Below are 13,833 nucleotides of genomic sequence, written 5' to 3' on the forward strand. Positions count from 1 at the left end.
ATATTTTTTTGCGGTACCGCAAGGCCTCCGGTGTCAGTGTAAAAACTTGAGGATCTCGGGTAGGGGGTCCCGAACTGTGCGTCTAAGGTTGATGGTAATAGGAGGTAGGGGACACGATGTTTACCCAGGTTCGGGCCCTCTCTATGGAGGTAATACCCTACTTCCTGCTTGATTGATCTTGCTGGATATAAGTATTACTAGAGTTGATCTACCACGAGATCGTAATGGCTAAACCCTAGAAGTCTAACATGTATGACTATGATAGTGAGTATCTCCCCTTTCCGGACTAAGTCCTCTGGTTTATATAAACACCAGGAGGATCTAGGGTTACATAAGGTCGGTTACAAAGGAAAGGAATCTACATAGTCGGTCTCCAAGCTTGCCTTCCACGGCAAGGAGAGTCCCACGGGTGCAGTCTTCGGTCTTCACATCTTCACATCCCATCAGTCCGGCCCATGGCTAACAGGCCGGATGTCCGAGGACCCCTTAGTCCAGGACTCTCTCAGTAGCCCCTGAACCTGGCTTCAATGACGAGGAGTCCGGCGCGCAGATTTGTCTTCGGCATTGCAAGGCAGATTCCCTTCTTTCCAAACTCCAAGATAATCTCCAAACACAATGATTGTATCCGGACCTGTCACACACACCACACACAAACGCATAGAGAATATAATACTCCACGAGTCCAATCCGCTGACAACTTTTTGCAACATGACATCATGTCCGCCCGGTCACAATTTCGGACCATTTTGTGTCTGCCGTTCCATGTTTCGAGACACGGTTGCCATTGGCACATCTTGTCGAAGAAGAGATCGTGTCCCCTTAATGCGGGATTCTCATCAATACGGGTATGGGTAACCCAATCGTGCAGTTTACACGGCCCTTGGGAATAGGCGAGTTTTAAGGCGAGTGAGGAGGCGCTTGATATTCACGACCCTTTATAAAGGGATAAGAATCCGCCCTTGTCTACTGACGCCTTCCCCTTCCTCTGCCCTTCCATCCTTGAGCTCCAGCACCCAAGCCCCCATCTTTCTTCATCTCCGAAAAGCATCCGACCATGTCCGGATCCGGAGGTCAAGGCAAATGGATGGTCTCCTCCGTCAAGGAGAAAGACATTGCCAAGCTTCGGGCGGCCGGGTATTTGGCGAAGGAAATCGCCCACCGCCTTCCAGCCCAGGGGCGGGTCGTCCCCACCCCGAAGCCTACTGAGAGAGTAGTTTTCCTCCCTCACTTCGTCCGTGGACTGGGGTTTCCACTTCACCCCTTCGTTCGCGGTCTAATGTATTATTACGGCATAGATTTCCATGATCTGGCCCCGAACTCTTTCCTCAACATCTCGGCGTTCATCATCGTGTGTGAAGCCTTCCTCCGCATCCACCCCCACTTCGAAATGTGGCTTAAGGTCTTCAATGTGAAGCCGAAAGTGGTGGATGGCCAGCACGCGAAGTGCGGGGGCGCCATGGTGAGCAAGCTGGCCAACGTCTCCTGGCTGAAAGGCACTTTGGTGGAGACGGTAAAGGAATGATAGAAACAATGGTTCTATATCACAGAACCCCGTGGCGCCACCTGGGCCGCGGCTGCCGAATTCAACTCCGGCGCTCCCATGCGACTTACCTCCTGGGTCGAGAAGAGCCCAAAGTGGTGCTCGCCAGATGAGCTAACAGCGCCACAGACGCGCGTTCAAAGCATGGTGGACAAGGATGTCAAACTTGTCGATGTAATCCAGGTGATGCTAGTTCGCCGGATTCTCCCGTGCCAAAGCCAAAGCCGCCCTCTATGGAAGTTCAACCCGAAGAAGCACCATACCCTGAAGAGGCTCTTCGAAACCACTCACGAAGGTGCCTGGAACTAGCTCTTTAAGGGCAACCAGAAACCGCCGGCCAAAGATTCGGACAGCGGGCACGATATTAACCACCTCGCCAGTGAGGTATGTTATTTTTAACGCATCCTCTACTTGCTTGTTTCAAGGGTGATGTCTGAGCTTTTATCATCATTCCTTCCTCAGGACTGGATGGAGAGGGCGAAGCGGATCCAGTGTCCGGCTCCGCTGCCTGAAGAATCGGTCATCCCGCGTTTAGCGAAGATGCTGGTATAAGGCGCCGGAGAAGAATGCCAAGAAGATGGCCAAGGGGGGCAAAGGTGGCCCCCGTCGTAAGGGTACTTTGGACGTAACGTCCGAAGACGAAGAGACCTGTCGGTGTCAAAACCGGCGGATCTCGGGTAGGGGGTCCCGAACTATGCGTCTAGGCCGGATAGTAACAGGAGGCAGGGGACACGATGTTTTACCCAGGTTCGGGCCCTCTTGATGGAGGTAAAACCCTACGTCGTGCTTGATTAATATTGATGATATGGGTAGTACAAGAGTAGATCTACCACGAGATCAGAGAGGCTAAACCCTAGAAGCTAGCCTATGGTATGATTGTATGTTATGGTTGTTGTCCTACGGACTAAAACCCTTCGGTTTATATAGGCACCGAAGAGGGTTAGGGTTACACAAGGTCGGTTACAAAGGAGGAGATATCCATATACGTGTTGCCTAGCTTGCCTTCCATGCCAAGTAGAGTCCCATCCGAACAAGAGACGAAGTCTTCAATCTTGTATCTTCATAGTCTAACAGTCCGGCCAATGGAGATAGTCCGGCTGTCCGGAGACCACCTAATCCAGGACTCCCTCAGTAGCCCCGGAACCAGGCTTCAATGATGGCGAGTCCGGTGCGCAGTATTGTCTTCGGCATTGCAAGGCGGGTTCCTTCTCCGAATACATCAGAAGAATTTGAATACGAGGATAATGTCCGACCCTGCAAAATAAGTTCCACATTCCACTGTAGAGAGAATAATATTTTTGCAGATCTAATTTGCTGGCTTTTTTGGCAGCATGACGTTATGTCATGGCCCGGTGATTATTCGAACCGTTTCTTTTAACCAGCCCCGCACATAACGCGAGGCAGTTTTTTTCGACACGTCTTGTGAAAGCAGAGATCGTGTCCCCTTATTATGGGATTCTCATCAATACGGGCATGGGTAACCCAACCGCGCCATCAATTGCGACGCTTGGGGATAAGCGAGTTTTACCACGCAAGTGGGGACGCTTAGTTTCGTCCGCCCATATAAAGGGATAAGGATTCACCTTTCTATTCACGCCTTCTTCCTCCATTGCTCATCCATTTTCGCCACTCGAGCTCTAGCGCCCAAGTCCGCACTTCCCACCTCGACTTTCTCCAATCATGTCCGGAGCGGGAGGCAAGTGGATGGTCTCCTCCGTCACGGAGGGAGACATCAAGAAACTGAGGAGAGCTGGATACCTGCCCGACGACATCGCGCACCGGCTCCCAGATGAGGTGCAACTCATCCCCACCCCCAGGCCCCATGAGAGGGTAGTATTCCTCACCCATTTCCTCCGCGGACTGGGATTTCCTCTCCATCCCTTCGTCCGGGGGCTCATGTTTTATTATGGCCTGGATTTCCACGATCTGGCCCCGAACTTCATCCTCAACATTTCGGCGTTTATCATCGTGTGCGAGGCCTTCCTCCGCATCAAGCCCCACTTCGGCTTATGGCTGAAGAGCTTCAATGTCAAGCCGAAGGTGGTGGGCGGCCGCGAGGCGGAGTGCGGAGGCGCCATGGTGGGCAAGATGCCCAACATAACATGGCTCGAGGGCTCCTTTGTGGAAAACCATAAAGGGGTGGCAATCGGGGTGGTTCTATATCACCGAGCCGCGCGACCCTGCATGGGCGGCGGCCCCCGAGTTCCAATCTGGCATCCCCACGTGGCTCACCTCCTGGAAAGAGAAGGGCCTGTCCTGGGGTAGTTCAAAAGAGCTGACCGGACTCCAAACATGTATTCAAAACCTGGTGGACAAGAAGCTCAAGCTTGTCAACATAGTCCAAGTCATGCTCATCCACCGGATACTCCCATGCCAACAACGGGAGTCCAACTTGTGGGAGTTCAATCCGACGCAGCACCGAACTCTGAACAGGCTCTTCGACACAACTCATGAAGACGCCTGGAGGGTGCTGTTCAAAAGTGCCGAGGTCCCCCTATTACTGAGGATCGCGGATTCAGCGCGAAGCGCCAAGCCAGTGCGGTAAGCTGTTTTACCTTTCACAGGATACTTATTTTATATAGATTGGCTCTATGCGGGATCTAAACTCCCGTACCTTTGACAGGACTGGCAGAAGATGGCCGGAAAGATCGACTATCCGGCTCCTTTGCCCGAAGGCCCCGCAGACGCTCTTCTGGCGAAGATGCTGACTTCGGTCCCTTATAAGGTGCCGGAGAAGACCAAGAAGGCCAAGGGAACCCGAAAGAGTTCCCGACGCCAGGCGTCGTCGGACTCACCGTCCGATGACTCTGCGGCGCACTCTTCCCCCGAAGACGAGGAAGAAGAAGAAGAAGATGCTCCCCCACCGACTGGGGGAGACAAGAAAAAGGAAGGCCGCCCCAACTGGGGAGGCCGGAGGGTCCAAGAAGGGAAGGACTCTCCTTCCGGACAGTTCCACCACCGCTGACGAAGGCGAAGACGAGTGGTTGCCCAGGGTCAAGCCCCCGGGGAGATCATAAGTATTCGGATACCAGAGTAACTCATAGGATTCCTTTGTCGCACTGCTTTCCCTAATCGCCAAACATAATTATGCAGGCCGCCACGAGCCAATATCGAGGTATCATCGGACGGCTCCCTGGGCTCGTCGGACATGGATAGCGATCCAGTCCCGATCGCCATCTCCCCTCATCTTGCCGACGACGCCGAGGTGTTGTCTCAAGAGGCACCGGATCGAGGGGAGAAAGTCCCGGAGGCACCTCAAGGCGACCTTCCGGACTCCGGGAGCCGAGGGGACGGGGCCCCTGAGAGCTCCGAGTTCGGCCCTCAGCCGAACACCATGCCGGACCCTCCAGCGGTTCCGGGCTCGGGCAGGCGGCCTCCTTCTAAGGGGGGCAAGACGCCTGTGCCGGTGACCTCTGTCCATCCAGAGGCGCTGGACAATCTGCTGGAAGCACTTCGCAGCACTTCCATCGACGAGGAGCACCGCACTATCATGAGTGCGGTGATCCAGAAGGTTCAGTCCGCCAAGTGTGGATTGACTGAAGCCTGTGCCAGCCTTCTAACAGGCTTCGAGGTAAGTGTTTTTAAAATGTAGTAGAAATATTACCGCATAGACAGTAGCCCCTGATGCTTTGTTTGGTGTTCACAAAGAAAAGCCGAACAAAGGATCAAATAATATCGTAGGAGTCTAATATAAGTGTCTCAATATGCATATGCAGGCTTCATTGCTAGCGTCCGCCGCACTGACTGCGGAGGTCGCCATACTGAAGCAGGACCTCGAGGGGTCCAAGAAAGAGCTCGGCCTTGCCAAGAGGCAGCTCGAGGAGAATAAGGGTAAGTAATACCCTGTCTATAGAAATGTATATATAAAAAAGGACGCGATTGCAAAATGACAGGATCATTGTATGTTTGCCAGGGGCCACGACCGAGGTGGCGAACCTGAAGCAAGCGCTAACCAAGGTCGAAGATACAGCGGCCAAGGAGCGCACCGAGCGAGAGAAGCACGAGGCTCGGGTGGGCGAGGTGCAGCAAGAGCTCTAGGCTTTCGTGACAAAGCACGAGGCGTTGGAGCTTGACTCGAAGACGCGAGAGTCTGAGCTTGCCGCGGCCCTTGAGAGCGCAAAGAGTGCCAAGGCCGAAGCCCAAAAGGCCCTCCAAGAGATCGACACGATGAACAAGATAGCGGCGGGTAAGGCTTTCTATATGCAAAGCAAGCATGTAAAAGTTAATTACCGATTACTTACCCGGATCCGGAGCTCTTCAGGAGCATTCGCAGATTTGCCCCGCAGTGTGTCTGATGCCGCACAATTTTACCAGGCCGAGGACGGAAGCTCGACGGAGAAGTTGTTCTCGTCTCAGTATGCTGAGGCCGAACATCCGGTGCCAATGAGCGACCAGCTGAAGCAGATGGTCGAGATACATAAGGCGGCCGATCAGGCCATGAAGAGCTTTATAGTCCGGCTGTGGCCTGGCGACGCTCTTCCGAACAGCTTCTTCGGCCTGGTGAGGCGGCTTGTGGATGCCTGCCCGCGGCTGGAGGTCGTCAAGCGATCCATCTGCATTGAAGGTGCACGCCGGGCTTTCGCCTGTGTGAAATTGCAGTGGGTCAAGCTAGACGTTGTGAAGCTGATCAAGGAGGGGCCGCCGGAGGGCAAGGAGCACCGCCACCCCAAGATGTACTACGAGGGTGTTCTGCCGGGTGCCCGTCTCATCGCGGACGAGTGTTCAAAAGATGTAATATTTGAGTAAACTTGCTCGTTTTATCCTGTATTTATGAAAACATGTTTCATATGCGCTATGCAATGCTTGTTTGAATTTAAAATATTACCTTCTGTTCGGCTGTTTATCCAATCTGAGAGATGGCTAGTCCTCGGCTTCTTCCCCCATGCCACGAGTGCTGGGGTGTTCGGGATAAACCTGAACACTCTTGTTCCCATATTTGGGTCCTTCAAGGGAGGTGCTCAGCACGACGAACAATGCAACCGGACTAATAATGCTTTATCACTCTCACTTAGCCATAGAATTCTATAATTTTAAATTTCAGTGAAGCCCCTGGTATTCGGAAGGCCAAATTCGGGGCGCGATACACGCCTGTAAGCCGGACAGGGCCGGCCCCTCGCCCTAAGCGGCATAAGTCTTTAGGGACTCGAAAAACCTCGCCGAACAGCGACCAGTCTCTCGCCTTATCATGACAGTCGGTTTTAGCTTTCTCTACTGAGGTTCTCGGCCCAGCAGAACCGGGGCACAATCACAGTAGTTCTCCTAGCGCTACCTTAGCCGATAGAGCGGAACGTAAGGTACCAAAACATAGGAGCCGGGCAAACCCAACATTTGACCAAAGACATGATTCGGAGCTGATGCATATAATGTTGTAAGTTCGGGGTGCCGCACTTGTGAAAGTGTTCGGACTTTTCACACCGCATTGTGGGGTACGTAAGCCCCTGGTATATTGGCCGTACCAGAGTGTACAGTTGCCAGGCGTCATTAATGAACACACACACACACACACATATATATATATATAGCAAAAATGCAATAATAGTCGTAATGTCATGCATTGTTTATTAAAAAATTGCGTTAAAGCAAAGTGATATAGATAGTGCGATAAGCAAAGAGTAGGACTATGTCCCTTCCAAGGGTAAGCTAAGGAATGATATTAAATTGAATATGTCACTCGTTACTGTAATCAACCTGGGAATTCCGTGATATAACGTAGTTGTCTGCCTCCTTGGTTGCTGCATCATGTGTTCGGCAATAGTGCTGCCGAACAGTGTTTCCAGAGATTAAGGTCCTGAAAGAAAAAGAAAAATAACCGAACGGGAAGCCCCTAGTGCGGTTTAGGCCGTGTCTTGGGGCGTGTCGTAGTTGTGCCCCCCTCCCCACCTATGCCCATGGTATTTTTAATGCGTAATTATGTACGCGCGGCACGAATATCGCTGTTGGGCTGGGATTGGGGTGGCCGCCGTATTTCTACGCGAGCTCAGATCGCGCCAGGCGGTCTATTTGCCGATTGCCCCGAGCGCGCTTGAAGGTGTCCGGGCTTTGAAACACCGAACTGGTTGATTGCCTTGAGAGGCTGCTTTGCGCTTCTGCTGCAAGGGCCGCGGTGTGTTCCTCTGTTCGGAGAGAGCGCTCTGTGTCTCCATTGACTGTAATAACTCCGCGAGGTCCTGGCATCTTGAGCTTGAGGTATGCATAATGTGGTACCACATTGAATCTAGCGAATGTGGTTCGCCCGAGCAGCGCGTGATAACCACTGCGGAATGGGACTATATCGAAGATTAACTCTTCACTTCGGAAATTATCCGGGGATCCGAAGACCACTTCCAGTGTAATTGAGCCTGTGCAATGGGCCTCTACACCTGGAATGACGCCCTTAAAGGTCGTTTTCGTGGGTTTGATCCTTGAGGGGTCTATACCCATTTTGCGCACTGTGTCCTGATAAAGCAGGTTCAGGCTGCTGCCGCCGTCCATAAGGACTCGAGTGAGGTGAAATCTGTCGATGATTGGGTCTAGGACCAGTGCGGTGAATCCACCATGACGGATACTAGTGGGGTGGTCCCTGCGATCGAAGGTGATCGGACAGGAGGACCAAGGGTTGAACTTTGGGGCGACTAGCTCCAACGCATATACGTCCCTGAGCGCACGCTTCCGCTCCCTCTTGGGGATGTGGGTTGCGTATATCATGTTCACCGTCCGCACTTGCGAGGGAAACCTCTTCTGTCCTCCAGTGTGCGGCTGCCGGGGCTCCTCCTCGTCATCGCTATGCGGCCCCTTGTCCTTGCTTTCGGCAATTAACTTACCGGCCTGCTTGAACACCCAACAATCCCTATTGGTGTGATTGGCTGGCTTGTCTGGGGTGCCGTGTATTTGACACGAGCGATCGAGTATGCGGTCCAAGCTGGACGGACCCGGCGTACTTTGTTTGAATGGCTTTTTTCGCTGACCAGGTTTAGAGCCTTTGAATCCGGCATTGACTATCGTATCCTCAGTATTTTCGCTGTTAATGTGGCGCTTATGCTTGTTGCGACGTGACCTACTATTGCCGTCCTTGGTATCTGAGGTACCATGGTTCTTTGATATGTTATTACTGCGAGCCAGCCAGCTGTCTTCTCCCGCACAAAAGGGGGCCATGAGCGTCGTGAGAGCGGCCATAGATTTTGGCTTTTCCGGACCAAGGTGCCGGGCTAGCCACTCGTCTCGGATGTTGTGCTTGAAAGCTGCTAAGGCCTCCGCATCCAGGCAGTCGACGATTTGATTTTTCTTTGTAAGGAACCGAGTCCAGAATTGCCTAGCCGACTCTTCTGGCTGCTGAATTATGTGGCTCAAGTCATCGGCGTCTGGTGGTCGCACATAAGTGCCCTGAATGTTGTCGAGGAATGCGGCTTCCAGATCTTCCCAACAGCTAATGGAGTCCGCTGGCAAGCTATTAAGCCAATGTCGCGCTGGTCCTTTGAGCTTTAGTGGGAGGTATTTCATGGCGTGTAAGTCATCATCGCGGGCCATGTGGATGTGGAGGAGGAAGTCCTCAATCCATACTGCGGGATCTGTTGTGCCGTCGTATGATTCAATGTTTACAAGTTTGAAACCTTCTGGGAATTGATGTTCCATTACTTCGTCTGTGAAGCATAAGGGGTGTGCGGCGCCTCTGTATTGGGCTATATCTCGACGCAGCTCGAATGGGTCTTGCCTGCTGTGTTCGGCCCGTCCGGATTTGCTTTTACTGTATCCGGGGTGACGTTTGTAATCTCGCAGAGTGGTGTGCCCTCATGATCCGTAGATCGATCTTGAATGCTTTGCCTTGTCCTCCAATATGTCTCGCAGGTCTGGCGTATCTCCCCGTGCCTTTTTATTTGAATGGCGTTGGGGTGGAGGCTGAGCTTTTGGCTGGAATGCCTCTCTATCGCAGCCACAAGGTGGCCGATCAGCCGTATCATACGCTTCTTCCTCCAGTCGGGGTAGTAACCTGCGCCTTGGTAACTCTTGGAGGGGCGCTCGAGTTTATATTCCTCGGCCGCGAGGACTTCAGTCCATTTGTCAGCCAGCAGATCTTGATCAGCTTGAAGCAGCTGCTGCTTTTTCTTCAGGCTATTTGTCGTGGCCATAAGCCGGCGCTTGAAGCGCTCTTGTTCGACGGGATCCTCTGGGACGGCGAATTCATCGTCGCCGAGGCTTGCCTCGTCTTCGGAGGGGGGATGTAATTGTCATCCTCCTCCTCTCCATCTGCCGCTCTCTCAGGAGAGCTGACTCCTTCATCCTCTTGCTCTAAATCTTGCTGGAGGGGATTGTTGTTGTCTTCGGCACTTCCAGAGTATTATTATCTCCTGTGCCGGTATCACCACTTTTGCTTTTGCGGGACTTAGAGCGGCGCCGCTGACGTCGGCGCTTGGGTTGCTTCTTGGAGGGGTCATCCTCCGCTATCTCGTCGCCATTGCCTTCGTTGGGTGTATCCACCATGTATATGTCATATGACGAGGTGGATTTCCAATGCCCTATAGGTGTTGGTTCATGTTCGTCTCCTACATCGTCGTCCATACCATCGATGTCTTCGGAGTAGAAGTCGAGCATGTCGGTTAAATCATCGACAGTGGCTACGAAGTGGGTGGTGGGTGGACGTCGAATTTCTTCGTCGTCCGCATCCCAATCCTGTTGGCCATAATATGGCCAGGGCTCTCTTGACAAAGAGAGAGACCTTAGTGAATTCAGAATGTCGCCGAAGGGCGAGTGTTGAAAGATATCCGCGGCGGTGAATTCCATGACCGGCGCCCAATCGGATTCGATTGGCAGGGGCGCGGATGGTTCGGAGTCAGAAAAAGAGTCCGGCACCTTGGAGTCACGGGCTGCGCAGAGGATTATGCTGGTGTTTGGCTCGATCGCCGTTGAGACTGCAGCCCCTGAGGCGGTGTCTAACCACCCGTCCTCGATTGGCGTAGTTGGCTCCGAGCTAAGGGTCGGAGCTGATGCGGGCACGGCCTCTGGGTACTGTTCGGCGGTAGAGCTAGGTCATACCCATCGCGACAGTGCGGCGCGCCTGGCTGTGGCTCGAATCCGTCGAAGATCAAGTCTCCGCGGATGTCGGCCGTGTAGTTCAAACTTCCAAATCTGACCTGATGGCCAAGGGCGTAGCTTTCAATCTGCTCCAGATGGCCAAGCGAATTAGCCCGCAGTGCAAAGCCGCCGAATACGAAGATCTGTCCGGGGAGAAAAGTCTCACCCTGGACCGCATCGCTATTGATGATAGTAGGAGCCATCAAGCCTAACGGCGATGACACATAGGAACTCTCAATGAAAGCACCAATGTCGGTGTCAAAACCGGCGGATCTCGAGTAGGGGGTCCCGAACTGTGCGTCTCGGCCGGATGGTAACAGGAGGTAGGGGACACGATATTTTACGCAGGTTCGGGCCCTCTTGATGGAGGTAAAACCCTACGTCCTGCTTGATTAATATTGATGATATGGGTAGTACAATAGTAGATCTACCACGAGATCAGAGAGGCTAAACCCTAGAAGCTAGCCTATGGTATGATTGGATGTTATGGTTGTTGTCCCACGGACTAAAACCCTTCGGTTTATATAGACACCGGAGAGGGTTAGGGTTACACAAGGTCGGTTAGAAAGGAGGAGATATCCATATACGTATTGCCTAGCTTGCCTTCCACGCCAACTAGAGTCCCATCCGGATACGAGATGAAGTCTTCAATCTTGTATCTTCATAGTCTAACAGTCCGGCCAATGGAGATAGTCCGGTTGTCCGAAGACCCCCTAATCTAGGACTCCCTCAAGACCCGTTCCTCTGTCCATGAGGACGACGACGAGGAGGAGGAGATCCCTCCCCGTGATGAGGGGAGGGAGAAGAGGGCAGCCTCCATGAATCTGGAGGTGGGGACGCCCAAGAAGAGGAAGGGCTCCCTTGCGGATAACTTTGTATGGGATGTCGATAGTAGTCCGGAGTGCCGCTCCCGCGCTAAGCCTCAGGCCGCATCGTAAGTACTACGATTCATCCATATCCATGTATCCAACCTCTTCTCTGTTGGGGAACATAGCAGAAATTCAAAATTTTCCTACGTGTCACCAAGATCTATCTATGGAGAGACTAGCAACGAGGGGAAGGAGAGTGCATCTACATACCCTTGTAGATCGCTAAGCGGAAGCGTTCAAGTGAACGTGGTTGATGGAGTCATACTAACACTTAGCAACCGAACCGGTATCTAATACCCTGGTGCAACTAGGAGAACTAGTAAAGTACACATCAACACAATGTATATCCAATATACTTCTATCGACCTTGCCAGCCTTCTAATCTACCAAGTATCTAGGGTAATTCTGCTCCAGTGGTTGTTCCCCTTATTACAGAAGCACTTAGTCTCGGGTTTGGGTTCAACCTTGGGTTTCTTCACTAGAGCAGCAGCTGAATTGCCGTGTCATGAAGTATCCCTTCTTGCCCTTGCCCTTCTTGAAACTAGTGGTTTCACTAACCATCAACAATTGATGCTCCTTCTTGATTTCTACTTTCGCGGTGTCAAACATCGCGAATATCTCAAGGATCATCATATATGTCCCTGATACATTATAGTTCATCACGAAGCTCTAGCAGCTTGGTGGTAATGACTTCGGAGAAACATCACTATCTTATCTGGAAGATCAACTCCCACTTGATTCAAATGATTGTTGTACTCAGACAATCTGAGCACAAGCTCAACAATTGAGCTTTTCTCCCTTAGTTTGCAGGCTAAGAAAATCGTCGGAGGTCTTATACCTCTTGACGTGGGCACGAGCCTGAAATCCCAATTTCAACCCTCAAAACATCTCATATGTTTCGCGACGTTTCAAAACGTCTCCGGTGCCTCAATTCTAAACCGTTTAACTGAACTATCACGTAGTTATCAAAATGTGTATGTCAGATGTTCGCAACATCCATAGACGACGTTCGAGGTTCAGCACACTAAGCGGTGCATTAAGGACATAAGCCTTCTATGAAGCAGTGAGGACAATCCTCAGTTTACGAACCTAGTCCGCACAATTGCTACTATCAACTTTCAACTAATTTTTCTCTAGGAACATATCTAAACAGTAGAACTAAAGTGCGAGCTACGACATAATTTGCAAAATCCTTTTGACTATGTTCAGGATAATTAAGTTCATCTTATGAACTCCCACTCAGATAGACATCCCTCTAGTCATCTAAGTGATTACATGATCCGAGTCAACTAGGCCGTGTCCGATCATCACGTGAGACGGACTAGTCAACATCGGTGAACATCTTCATGTTGATCGTATCTGCCATACGACTCATGCTCGACCTTTCGGTCTTCTGTGTTCCGAGGCTATGTCTGTACATGCTAGGCTCGTCAAGTTAACCTAAGTGTTTTGCATGTGTTCCGAGGCCATGTCTGTACATGCTAGGCTCGTCAACACCCATTGCATATGAACGTATGAATCTAAACACCCGATCATCACGTGGTGCTTCGAAACTACGAACTGTCGCAACGGTGCACAGTTAGGGGGAACACTTTCTTGAAATTTTAATGAGAGATCATCTTATTTACTACCGTCGTTCTAAGCAAATAAGATGTATAAACATGATAAACATCACATGCAATCAAATAGTGACATGATATGGCCAATATCATATTGCTCCTCTTGATCTCCATCTTCGGGGCTCCATGATCATCATAGTTACCGGCATGACACCATGATCTCCATCATCATGATCTCCATCATCGTGTCTCCATGAAGTTGTCACGTCATTTATTACTTCTACTACTACAGCTAACGGTTAGCAATAAAGTAAAGTAATTACATGACGTTTATGTTGACACGCAGGTCATAAATAAATTAAGACAACTCCTATGGCTCCTGCCGGTTGTCATACTCATCGACATGCAAGTCGTGATTCCTATTACAAGAACATGATCAATCTCATACATCACATATATCATTCATCACATCCTTTTGGCCATATCACATCACATAGCATACCCTGCAAAAACAAGTTAGACGTCCTCTAATTGTTGTTTGCATGTTTTACGTGGCTGCTATGGGTTTCTAGCAAGAACGTTTTTTACCTACGCAAAGACCACAACGTGATATGCCAATTGCTATTTACCCTTCATAAGGACCCTTTTCATCGAATCCGATCCGACTAAAGTGGGAGAGACAGACACCCGCCAGCCACCTAATGCAACTAGTGCATGTCAGTCGGTGGAACCGGTCTCACGTAAGAGTACGTGTAAGGTTGGTCCGGGCCGCTTCATCCCACGATGCCGCCGAATCAAGATAAGACTAGTAACGGCAAGC

Source organism: Triticum urartu, chromosome 5A, assembly GCF_056163025.1.
Source record: "Triticum urartu cultivar PI428250 chromosome 5A, HENAU_Tu73, whole genome shotgun sequence".
NCBI classification, from domain to species: domain Eukaryota; kingdom Viridiplantae; phylum Streptophyta; class Magnoliopsida; order Poales; family Poaceae; genus Triticum; species Triticum urartu.